The sequence below is a fragment of the Furipterus horrens genome, unplaced genomic scaffold, assembly GCF_987537825.1.
Source record: "Furipterus horrens unplaced genomic scaffold, mFurHor1.1.pri manual_scaffold_1, whole genome shotgun sequence".
In the NCBI taxonomy this organism is placed as follows: Eukaryota; Metazoa; Chordata; class Mammalia; order Chiroptera; family Furipteridae; genus Furipterus; species Furipterus horrens.
Window position 1 is genome coordinate 50392117 of NW_028327171.1, and position 12145 is coordinate 50404261.

General features: G+C 34.3%; 1 long non-coding RNA gene across 1 annotated transcript; it reads left to right on the forward strand.

Annotated features, from left to right (window-relative positions):
* Window positions 1-614: 614 nt before the first annotated feature.
* Window positions 615-11018, forward strand: LOC150021077 (uncharacterized). The gene is made up of 3 exons (XR_016511884.1): window positions 615-737; window positions 9995-10086; window positions 10685-11018. It is a non-coding gene; the product is annotated as an uncharacterized LOC150021077 (long non-coding RNA).
* The last annotated feature ends 1127 nt before the right edge of the window (window positions 11019-12145 follow it).

A 12145-nucleotide genomic window follows, 5' to 3' on the forward strand; every position in this document is an offset into this window, starting at 1 on the left:
CTCGGAGTCATGTACCTTCTGGTGTTTACGTCAAAGTTTAGCAAATCCAGTAGCAATTAATGTCCTGTTTACTTTGTGTTGAAGAGTTATTTCTTTAAAAGCTTTATTATTTTTAGAGATGTTTGAGGTTTACAACAAAATTGAAAGAGGAATATAGAGATTTCCCATATACTCTCTGTCCCCACACATGCTCAGCCTCCCCCATTATCATAAACATCACTCACCAAAATGGTACATATATATTTTAATGAGTTTTCCCTTTTTCAGAATGTCATGTAGTTGGAGTCATACAGTCTGTAGCCTTTCCAGATTAGCTTGTTAGTCATATGCTTGTAAGTTTCCTCCATGTCTTTTCATAGCCTGATAGTTTATTTCTTTTTAGTGCTAAAAACATTTCATTGTCTGAATACATCACAGATTGTTTATTCATTAACCTACCGAAGGATATCTTTGTTGCTTCCAAGTTTTGGCAATATTGAATAAAGCTGCTATAAACATCCTCATGCAGGTTTATATGTGGACATAAGTTTTCAGCTTCTTTGGGTAAATATCAAGGTGTGTGACTGCTGGATTAGGTGGTAAAAGTATGTTTAGTTTTCCATGAAACCATCAAATTGTCAGCCAAAGTAACTGTACCATTTTTTATTTCATCTGGCAATGTATGAGAGTTCCTGTTGCTCCAAATCATCCTCAGCATTTGGTGTCGTCAGTGTTCCAGAGTTTGACCATTCTAACAGGTGTGTAGTGGTATTTTTTGTTACCTTAATTTGAATTTTCTAGTGCCATAAAATAAAACATGTTTTCATATGTTTATTTGCCATCTGTCTATCTTCTTTGATAAAATATCTAGTAACGTCTTTGCCTAATTTTTTTATTGCTTTTGTTAATTTTCTTATTGCTAAGTTATAAGGATTTTTTTGTATATTTTGGTTAACAATCCTTTATCAGTCATACCTTTTGCTAATATTTTCTCACAGTCTATGATTTTTCTTCTAATTCTCTTAATATTGTTCTTCACAAAGAAGAAGTTCTTAATTTTAATAAAGCCCAGCTTGTAATTTTTTTTCTTTCATGGATCTTGTCCTTGATGTTGTATATAAATAGGAATCACCATACACAGTGCCACCTAGGTTTTTTGATATGTAACTTCTAGAAGTTCTTTAAGTTTGTGTTTTATATTCAGGTTTATGATTCATTTTAAATTTATTTTTTATTTTTTAAAATACATTTTATTGATGATGTTAATACAGTTGTCCTAATGTTTCCTCCATTTACCCCCCTCTGCCCAGTACCCCCATTCCCTCCAGCAATTCCCTCCTTTAGTTCATGTCCATGGGTCATGCATATAAGTTCTTCGGCTACTCTACTTCCTACGCTGTTCTTAATATCCCCTGTCTATTTTGTACCTACCAATTTGTACTTCTTAATACCTGCACCTTTTTACCATTCCTCCTTTCCCCCTCCCAGCTGATAACCCTCCAAATGATCCCCATACCTATGATTCTGTTCCTATTCTGCTTGTCTGTTTAGTTTGTTTTCTAGGTTTAGTTGTTGGTAGTTGTGCACTTGCTGCCATTTTAATGTTCATAGTTTTCATCTTCTTTTTCTTAAATAAGTCCCTTTTACATTTCATATAGTAATGGCTTGGTGATGATGAACTCCTTTAGCTTTACCTTGTCTGGGAAGCACTTTATCTGCCCTTCCATTCTAATAGACAGCTCTTCTGGATAGAATAATCTTGGTCGTAGGTCCTTGCTTTTCATTACACTTAATACTTCTTGCCAGTCCCTTCTAGCCTATAGAATATGTTTTGACAAATCACTGACAGTCTTATAGGAACTCCTTTGTAGGTAACTGTTTTTCTCTTGCTTCTTTTAAGATTTTCTCTTTTTCTTTAATCATTGGTATTTTAATTATGATGTGTCTTTGTGTAATTCTCTTTGGGTCCAACTTATTTGGAACTCCATGTGCTTCTTGGACTTGTATGTCTATTTACTTTGCCAAATTAGGGAAATTTACTTTAATTATTTTTTCAAATAACTTTTCAATTTCTTGCTTTCTTCTTCTGTGAAAAGTGAGGGTTCTGTGTCCATATTTATTTATTTTTTGCATGTATATGTCCAGTTGTTTCAGCACCACTTACTGAAGAGCCTATCTTTGCTTCATTGTGTTGCCTTCACTCCCTTGCCAAAGATCATTTGACTATATTTATGAGTCTATTTATGACCTTTCTGTTCTATTCCATTAATCTATTTTTCTATTATTTCATCAATACCACACTGTATTAATAATTGTAACTTTACATTAGAACTTCAACTTTGTTTTCCTTCAATATTGTGTTGTCTATGATAGGCGTTTTGTCTCTCCAAATAAACTTAAAAATAAGTTTTTTGTCTAAATAATTTTCATAAAAATATTTATCTGAGTATATGGTTATTTATGCTGTGCAATGTCTTCAAGTATCTGATTACCTTTTACTAGAACAGTATATTTGTACAGTAATAAAAATTCTATTTGAGTGATCAATAATTCAAAAACTTTTACTAATTCTGAGAAGTCTTACTTTTTAGTTACCTGTAAGTGAAAACTCTCTTTAAATCAATAGCAAGGAATACTAGAAGATAAACCTATATTCCATTTCCCCCATGTCATTATCAAGAGGAACTAATAGTAGGTAATGTTTACTGAGTGACAATTGTGTCCAAGAAGTATAATTATTTAATACTAACAACAACCCAGTGAATTTGGTATTTTCAATTCCCAAATAAAGCTGAGGAAATTGAGGCTTAGAGAGGATTAATGACCTCACCAAAGTCACAAAGGTAGTAAGTAGAAAAGAAAAGCATGAAACTCTTTAGTGTCATTGTGAATTCCAGAACTGGTTAGAGAGTCAAGAAAGCTCAGGTCAAAGTAGGTGGCTCCACATTCTTGGAACTGTATCTGGCATCACTATTCATCAACACTGACAAGCCTTTCAAGTAATCTAGCTCTGATGTAAATTGTTCATGACAAAAGAGTCTCTCTTGGGAGGTTCTCAGATACCAGTGTCTCATTTATGTGATCTGTGAGCTGAATCATGGTTACAGAAATCCTGACAATGTCGCCCCACAACTTTGAAGCTGGGAGAGAAAGCAGGGTCCGATCTTGGACTTTAGAAATTATGACAGTTTTCCACTTTGTTAGGATCAAGACTGGCAGAGGCTCTGGAAAGTAGTCCTTTGGGGACATGACAGGGACAATTCTCTAGGGAAAAATGGAATATTACTTAATAATCTGCTGAATGATACTCCAGAGGGTAGAACTTCCTTGGGAGAAGTTTCTGAGTTAAGATATCTCTGCAGCCTTGCATTTCAGTGAGTTTCTTGCCTTTGTATGTAGTAGGAATGACCACTTGTCTAGGATATTGAAAAAATGTTTCAGTCTAGTCTAAATGGCACCATTTGTCATCTAGGATCCCATTCAGTTCTAGGTGGAAGAGAATTTCGAGCAATGAAAAAACACTGCTTTTTTCTTCACCATTTTGATTTCCATAAGTTCTCTTCCTGGTAGTCAGGTCCTCCTTGGAATTGTAGTACAAAGATGTAACAAAGCAGGGCATTCCATCTTTTATGCTACACCTGTGTCACCTCACAATAAGTATCTTAAAACAAAAATGTAATACTATATCTTATACAAAAAATGTGGAAAAACCAGAGATAAATAATTGCTACAGTTCTTTATTAAGAATCTATGAAATAAACTATTTGAGAGTGTTAAAGAAAAAGAAGAAAAGTTAATTTCTATATAATCAAAAAGTTATTGAACATCTGCTCTGGGCCAGACACAATTCTAGAAACCAAAATAAAGCAATGGACCAAACAGACAAAATTCTTCACTTTGATGGAGCTTACAATCCATTGGAGAAATGAAAGATAAGCACATAAACAAATAAGCATATAATATATAAGTTGGTAATAAGAATTATGAATACAAAGTATGTAAAGGGTTAGAGGGTGATGAGGGGCTGGGTTATATGTTATTTTATTTAGGTTGGTCAAAAAGGCTTTTGGACAAAGGAACAAGTGAACAAAAACCTGGGAACAATGAGGGACTAAACCATGTCGGGGAGGAGCTATCTAATCAGATGGTAAGGCAAATGCAAATGTCCTGAGTTGGGAGTATGCTTTTTGTATCTGAGGAATAGCATAGAGGTCATTGTGGTTAGCAAAGAATGACCAGGGAAAGGTCATAATATCAGAGAATTAATCAGGGGTCATATGACATATAGGGCCTTGTAGGTAACGGATCCAGGTATGAGATTTGAATTTTATTCTGAGTAAAATGTAAAAGCTTATGTTTTTAAGAAGAAAGTGACATGATAGAAATTGGGTTTTAAAATTATCATGCTGCAGTCTGGCAATTAATCTATGAATGCACAAGAATTGAAACCTAGTGACTAATGAGAAGGTCCAATAAAATATCCATAATTAAATGAGAGACCATGTGACTTGGAGTAAGATGATGAGAAGTATTTAGATTTGAGATAACTTTTGAACTACAGTTGAAAGAATCTGATAATTGGATGTACTGTTTGAGAGAAAGAAGGTAGCCAAGGATATTGCCAAGACTAGCCCAGAGCACTGAAGAAACAGAATTACAGTTAAACTGAAAAAAGAGAAATCTTCACAGGGTTTTTTCCCCACTTTGGTATTAAGAACTAGTTTTGCATTTGTCTAGTTTGAGATTTCTTTTACACATACTATTAGAGATGTTGAGTAAGTAGCTGTATACCAAGTCTGGAGTTCTTGGGACAGACTGAGCCTTGAGTTTTAAATTTGGCATGGTTTTTAGATGGGTTCCAGTTGAAAGGAAATTAAAAGCAAATCTTGAAGAAGGAACCAAGTGAGGGTGGTTTCCTGTCAGAAGTTATTCCAGTAAGGCATTTTTCAGCTAAGGAAGACTTTTAACTGAAAACACTACCCTCTAAGCTACTTACAGGCTCAAACCATATCTCATCGTTTTTATATAACTAATTTGCTGTGTCAAAAAGAATGTTGCTAGTATTAGGTTAGTGTTCAGAGCATACCATATATAGTTTATGTGCATTTAAATCATAATTTTGTTTGAAAAAAAGCTGATTGGTATAAAAAGTAAATGTTTTAATAGTTAAATACATGTACTACAAAAATTTCAATATAGGATGTAAATTAATTCAATATTTTTTACTTTCTGGATCATGCTTGCTTTTAATTTACTTTTTTAGAAAAGAGAATTTAAAAAGCCATTAATAAGAACAATAAGTTTCAATAAACCCAGTTGAAATTGGACAAATAAATAAGGTTCTTCAAGAGATAAAAAATGCCATTTTCATATAAATTATATATTTAATGAACATAACTCTTATCTCTTAATTAAAAAGAACTAATATCATCTGAAGAACAACATTCTTTAAGGTTATTTTGTCCCAACAACCAAGTAACTGGTTCTTACAGATTCAGGCTTTATTTACATTGTTCCTATCATATTAATTAGTTTAATATAAACCATAAAATACAACAAAATTAAAACAATTTAATTTTTACAAGCAATTTTTATTGCTTATAAAATTGGATTAAATATTTTTTCCAAAATATCTCTAAAACTTAATAAAAAAGTAATAAATATGAGGATTTAAATAAAGCGTATCACAAATTTTATGTTTTCTCCAGTAAAATCAAATATGATGTAAATACTGCACTTTTGAAGTTTTATTTTAATCATTTTCTAATAAATATTAAAAACTGAAATCCAGTTGAAGTGATTATCTCAGACCTTGAAAACTAGAAAAGCTTAAAAGTCTCCCCTATAAACTTTTGCAATGCTATAAGCAAGGCACATTCATGTTCGTATTTAAAGAACAGAAGTTTTAAAATACCCACTTTGTGCCAGGAACTGCTCTAGACATTTTCTTATTATTCTGACAGCCCCAAGAATGAGCTTATGGGGGTTGTCACGTCCACACTAGTGAACAGAAATAGTGCTTGGGGTACATTCATCAGGACTCAGGGAATTAAAAGATTTATGACGTGCAATAAGTCAGGAGGAAAAGGCATGAATCTTACAAGTTTCTGAGGAAAAACAAGTCTTTTATAAAAGGAATTTTCCTTTCCCTAGCAAATCTATAGCTTAAATTTGACTGAGAGGATTAACCCTGTTATTTTCTTTAGAGGATTTTTTTTCTCTTTTTTTCTGACTGGGGCTCCTGCACAGTGAGGTAGCAGTTTAAATTTTAAAAGATTAAATAACACAAGAGACTTCATCTCAACCTACTTAATTTCCTAGGATTCCTGGCCCTAATATTAGGTTGTTTTGTAAATGCACAGCAACCTGAGGTCATGGGAGGGTTTGAATCTATGTGTGCAGCCAGCTAAGCAATAGAGTGGGGAAAACAGACAAACCAACCAACAAACCAGAATTTGGTATCAGAAGATTCACTCTTAAATCTTAGCTCCATCATTAATTTTGATCAAGAGTTTGATCAAAACTCTTCCTTTTTCCAGATTTCAGTTTACATATTTCTATATGAAAAGATTGATAATTACATTAGTGAGGACTCAGAAATTCAAGTTAAAGTGAATTTTAAAAGCAAGAAATTTGTTGTTGCCCATAGCTGAAAAGTCCAGAGTCAGAACTAGCTCTAAGCATGGCTGGATCCAGGAGCTCGAATTTTTTTTATCAGGCTCTGTTCCTCTTCATCCCACAGCTGTGCTTTCCTTATAGAGTTAGCATTATTATTATTATTATTATTATTATTATTATTATTATTATTATTTTGGCTCTAGGCTTTTATCTCTTCATTTAGCAACTTCTAGAGAGAATTTTCTGTTTTTTTAAATATAAAATTATCTCATTTATTTAAATATTGAATATAATTTTATAATATACAGTAATTATAACATAAGAATTTTCTTATTGTTGGACATTTGTAAGTGTTTAGTTTCCAGTTTGAGAATTATAAGATAAGAAAGTTTTCTCCCTATACCTTATTAGTCCCAGAAATTATACATCTAAAATTATTATTGCTCCTTTTGGTTATTATTGTTGGTGGTGATCATTATTTCATTAAGATCTTTTGTCCTTAGTCATTGCTTTCACTACTTTTAAATTTATAATGTAGTTTTCTTCTAGCTTCTCAAATTGACTGCTAGCTAGTTTATTTTTATGTATTTTATTGTTGTTTAGGAACAAATGTTAACACAGATGGAACTGGAGAATATTATGTTAAGTAAAATAAGCCAGTTGGTGAAAGACAGAAACCATATGATCTCTACCTATAAGAGGAATCTAATGAACAAAATAAACTAACAAACAAAATAGAACCACAGGCATGGAAACATGGAACAGACTGGCAGTGACCAGAAAGGAGGAGGGAGGGGATAAGGGTGGGAAGAAGGGGAAGGAACTAGACAAAGAACATGTGTAAGTGACCCAAGGACATGGACAACAGTGTGGGGCTGACTGGAAATGGGGGGTGGGATGGACAGAGGAGGACAAAGGGGGGAAAATTGTAACAACTATAATAGAATACCAATTTTAAAAAGAAAGAAAGAAAGGAAAAAACTAAAATTAAAATATTAAACTATTTAGCAAATAAATGTCAAATACATCAGTGGAGCAAAATAGAACATCTGTTTAAATAGACTGACAATATATTTAAAACTTGTGGGACATGGCAAAGAATCTAATCATTGTACATGTTTTAGCATTTGTTCCTAAACATCAATAAAAGAAACAAAAATAAACTAGCTAGCAATCAACATGAGAAGCCAGAAAAATATTTTTTTTTCTTAATAATTATAATAGAAGAATAGAGTCTTCATGGCCCAACTTGGCTCATATACTCTTCATTAAATGAATCACTGTTTACTAGTTTATTAACTTATTTACTAATTATTTAAACTTGACTATGAGATAGGTACTGATTTAGGTATCTTTGATACAGTGATAAACTGACATAAAGAATGTATATAAATAACTAAATCCCCAGCTTTTAGAGAGCATTTAATCAGTGAGAAAATCCAGCAATACACTAACACAGGAAGAAATATATTTTCTTTTTCTATTTTCTTCATGTTATTAGAAAAAATAAAAATACAGCAGGACAAGGGAATAAAAAAATGATAAGGTCCTATTTTATATAGGGTGATCAGACAAGTCTTTTTTGGTAGAGTGATATTTGCGATTTTTCTGGGCCAAAAGAGATGCTGGGAGAAAAACAACACATTCAAGAAATTCGTGGGTATCACCGGAAAAGCAAGGAGACCAGAGTGGTTGGACAGGATTATTTAGGGGGACAGTGGTAAGGTATGGAGATGGGAAAGTAGCTAGTGTCATTTTTATTTTAAATTTGTTGGAGGCAGGTTTAGAACAGTAGAGACACAGAAGAATTATGTCTTCAAAGGATCACTACTGTTACTGTTGGAAGAATAAATAGACTGTAGAACACAGGACTAGAAGCACGGGATCTGTTGGGAAATTATTTCACTGGGCTAAGTACTAGATGGTTGTGGTTTGGATTATAGTAGCTGGTGGAGTGAAATGGTCAGACAGTAGGTTCTCGATCATCCTTGGATGATTCCTTTTCTACTAGACTTCTCAGAATTTTGGATGCTATTAACTGCTCTCTGCCTCTGGGTTCCCCATAGCACTTAATACCAATATTTTCTTTATTGTTACAAATATAGCACCATTACAGTAAACACTTGCATTACTTTCTCAAGGTTATATATAGCTATTTAACATTACTGGGTCACACTGAATGGATAAATTTTACCAGATATTTTGAATTGGCTCTGTAACAGTTTACTTTTATGCTTATAAATAAAGATGAGAACCCATTTTTTTCATATCTTAGCCAATCCTTGGTATTTTTGGATTTTAAGGTTTTTAACCAACCTGAAGAATAGAAAATTGATTGTTTTTCATTGATTATTAGTGGTCATTCAAGGTTTTCCTCACAAACCTAATTTGTTTCCTAACCTAATTTGATGTCCATTTAAATTTTTCTCAGAATTTGTTTCTGAGATCCCTATGTGTAGCCCTCTGGGTTGTTCACTGAAAAGCCTCTATGGGGCATTGTTCATATAGACCACAATGAAAAATGGTGCTACCGGGGTGCTGCAAAAAGGTGTCTCTGAGGCACAGACTGTCTTACCCACCTGTCTGTTTGGATCAGGATTTAGTATATAGTAAGCCCTAAATAAATGTTGACATGAAAGGTGGTAGTTTTATTGATATTTCAGTAATATTGTTTTGCTTCCAGTATCTCATGGAAAAATAAAATATAAAATGACTTCACTAGACATTATTTTTATTATATCTACCTTTTCAGTTTTATTATTTTTTGAAAGTCAGGAAATGTGCTTTTCTGGGTGATGTATTATGACCTCTGGCTTCTTAATTCTGTAACGTGGAATTTCAATGCTGAGTCCATATGAAGTTTGTCTGAAAAACTCCAGTCATTGTTAATATAATCAGAACGGTTATGCTATCACCTATTACAGGAGACTAATGAACAACACAAACAAACAAGCAAAACTGAATCAGAGGGCATAAGCCTATGATCTCATAACCTGAGTGATTGTCTATATGTATAGACCTCACTTAATCCTGTCTGCATCGCTGCCTCCTGAGACTCAATGGTTTGGCTGAACTAAGTGTCTGGGTTGGTAAAGAATGGGGTGGTCTGTGGGCTTCACTTTAAAACTGGTTTCTCTTTTCTATCCTAATGGCTTGGACAGAAAGGGCTCAGAGGTTTGAGAGGGGGAAAACCTAAAATATTCCTCTCAGCCCAAACTAAGTATAGTGGGCAAAAGGGTTTTGGACAAGTGTGATGTGCCTTGCACACCTTCCTCCAAAGAAGCGCTTTTTTTTCCCTGATATGAGACATGGAAAAATTAATACCTGCCTTTTGTCATCTAGTGGTTATGGATTGAATGATGCCTTTTAATCCTGTTGCCAAATCTGTTGCCCCCAGAATACAACAAGGATGCCAGCCTGTTAAACGAAGCACGCCATTGTCCAGGGACAGCCAACTGACCCGGAGTCTGCAAGATCCTTCCCCATGTGGTAAGGCTACCCTCCCCTCCACACCCCCACTCTTATTAGGGAATTCTGGACCCAAGGGTAGGTAGGACGACAACCATGTCCAGCTTGAATCAGCTATAGGAGCATGAGACCTTCACCCATTGTCCTTTATAAGATTATAAAGGGTCTTAAGTCTGAGACAAAGGGGTTGCTATTTTTATTGTTATTAAAAAATATTATAATTAATTAATTAATTAAAGAATAATATAGGAAGGGTGAAGCCGGAGGGCTGGTATGCACTACCCATGGGGATGGACTGAGGGTAGTGGAGTTGCTGGGGGAGGGGGGTGTTGGGAAGAGGGGAGCAAGGGGGAAAAGTTGTAACTATTGTAACAATATAGTCAATAAAATATACTTAAAAAAATATATATATATATATATAACCAGAACAGTTTGAGACATTGATGTAACCTGGCAGCCAAGGAGAGTGGACTGGAATGCACATGTATGAACAATGACAACTTCACTGTACTAATCAGTGAAAGCAATAGATGCTATTGAGTGAGCATGTGTACTGTGTGGCTATTGCATTCAAAATGAGCAAGTAGAGCAACAAATCTGCATCAAATTTTGTGTTAAGCTTGAACATCCTCCATGGAAACTATTCAGATGATTCAGAAGGTTGTAGCTATGGGCAACTGGTGATTGGCAGCTTCATCACGACAACACACTGCTCATGCATCACGTCTCATGCAGGTTTTTGGTGAAACATCAAGTCATCCAGGTGACTCAGCACTCGCTACAGCCCAGATTTGGCGCCCTGTGACTTCTGGCTTTTACCAAAACTAAAATTATCTTTGAAAGGGAATAGACTTCAGACCATCAATGAGATTCAGAAAAAAATATGACAAGACAGCTGGTGGCATTTGGGAGAACTGTGTGAGGTCCCAAGGTGTCTACTTTGAAGGAGACTGAAGCATCATTGTCCTATGTACAATGTTTATTGTTTTTTCTTCAATAAATGTCTCTTTTTCATATTTCATGGCTGGATACCTTCTGGAAAGACCTCGTATATTATAGTGGAAGACATGCATTGAGGTAGGTTGATATTTAAAACCAGGGGAAGTACCCTGTGCATTTGAAATTGCCAAGATAAAGGCTTTTTCTTTTAACACAACATATTATTCTTCTGAACCCTCATCTCTTATATTTGTGCAGTATTTTTGGTTTGCAAAGGATACACACATATTATGTCATTTGGCTTCCATCAAAACCCTGTGAGTTAAGTTGAACACATATTATTACCGAGCCTGAGAGATATTTGTAAGTTGGTCAAGGCCACAGCCAATGAGGCAAACCAAATCTAATTTTAATGGGCAGTAATGTGACCATTTATAAAACTAAATATCCATGCTTCATTTGCTGCTGAATGCAACCATGGGAAACTGTTCTATCCAATGAGACATAAACAGGGAAGTTGGCTGAGGATTTGTTTCATATCATATTTATTTTTTCTGTCATAGACATCAGCATTCCATCTCTTGTAATTCTCTGTTCTGGAGCCCTGCTTTCCAGGATAGCTAAACTGACACGTTTGGTTTAGGCTACATTAAATTATTAAAATGTAATAATTAAAAGGTAGAGCTAGTAAAGTGACAGATCAGACATAAATCCAGGGCGGGTCTATGACTAATATATCATACTTCTTTGAAAATACTCTTAAGGAGAATAATGGAATAAATAATTTGTAAGATTATAAAAGATTCAATAATAAGAAAATATATTTATTTCTTGGCTCTTATTGACCTTTTAGTCTAGTAATTTTAGCCATCAACTGAAATGTTCAAAGACTGAGGCACATTTTTCAACTTGATAAACCATATGAAACTGATGCTTGATTACTCTCTTTTCTTGAAAATTCTGTCTTCTTTCCAGTTCTCTATGTTCCTGTTTGTTTGTTTTTCCTACTGCCTACTGAACATCTCTACTTGGATATACAATTGGCATCTTAAAGTTAACATGGCCAAAGTGATACCTGCTCCCCTACAGTCTTCCCTCTCTTTGTTTTTGGTACCTCTTTCCCATCAGTTGCTCAGGTCCA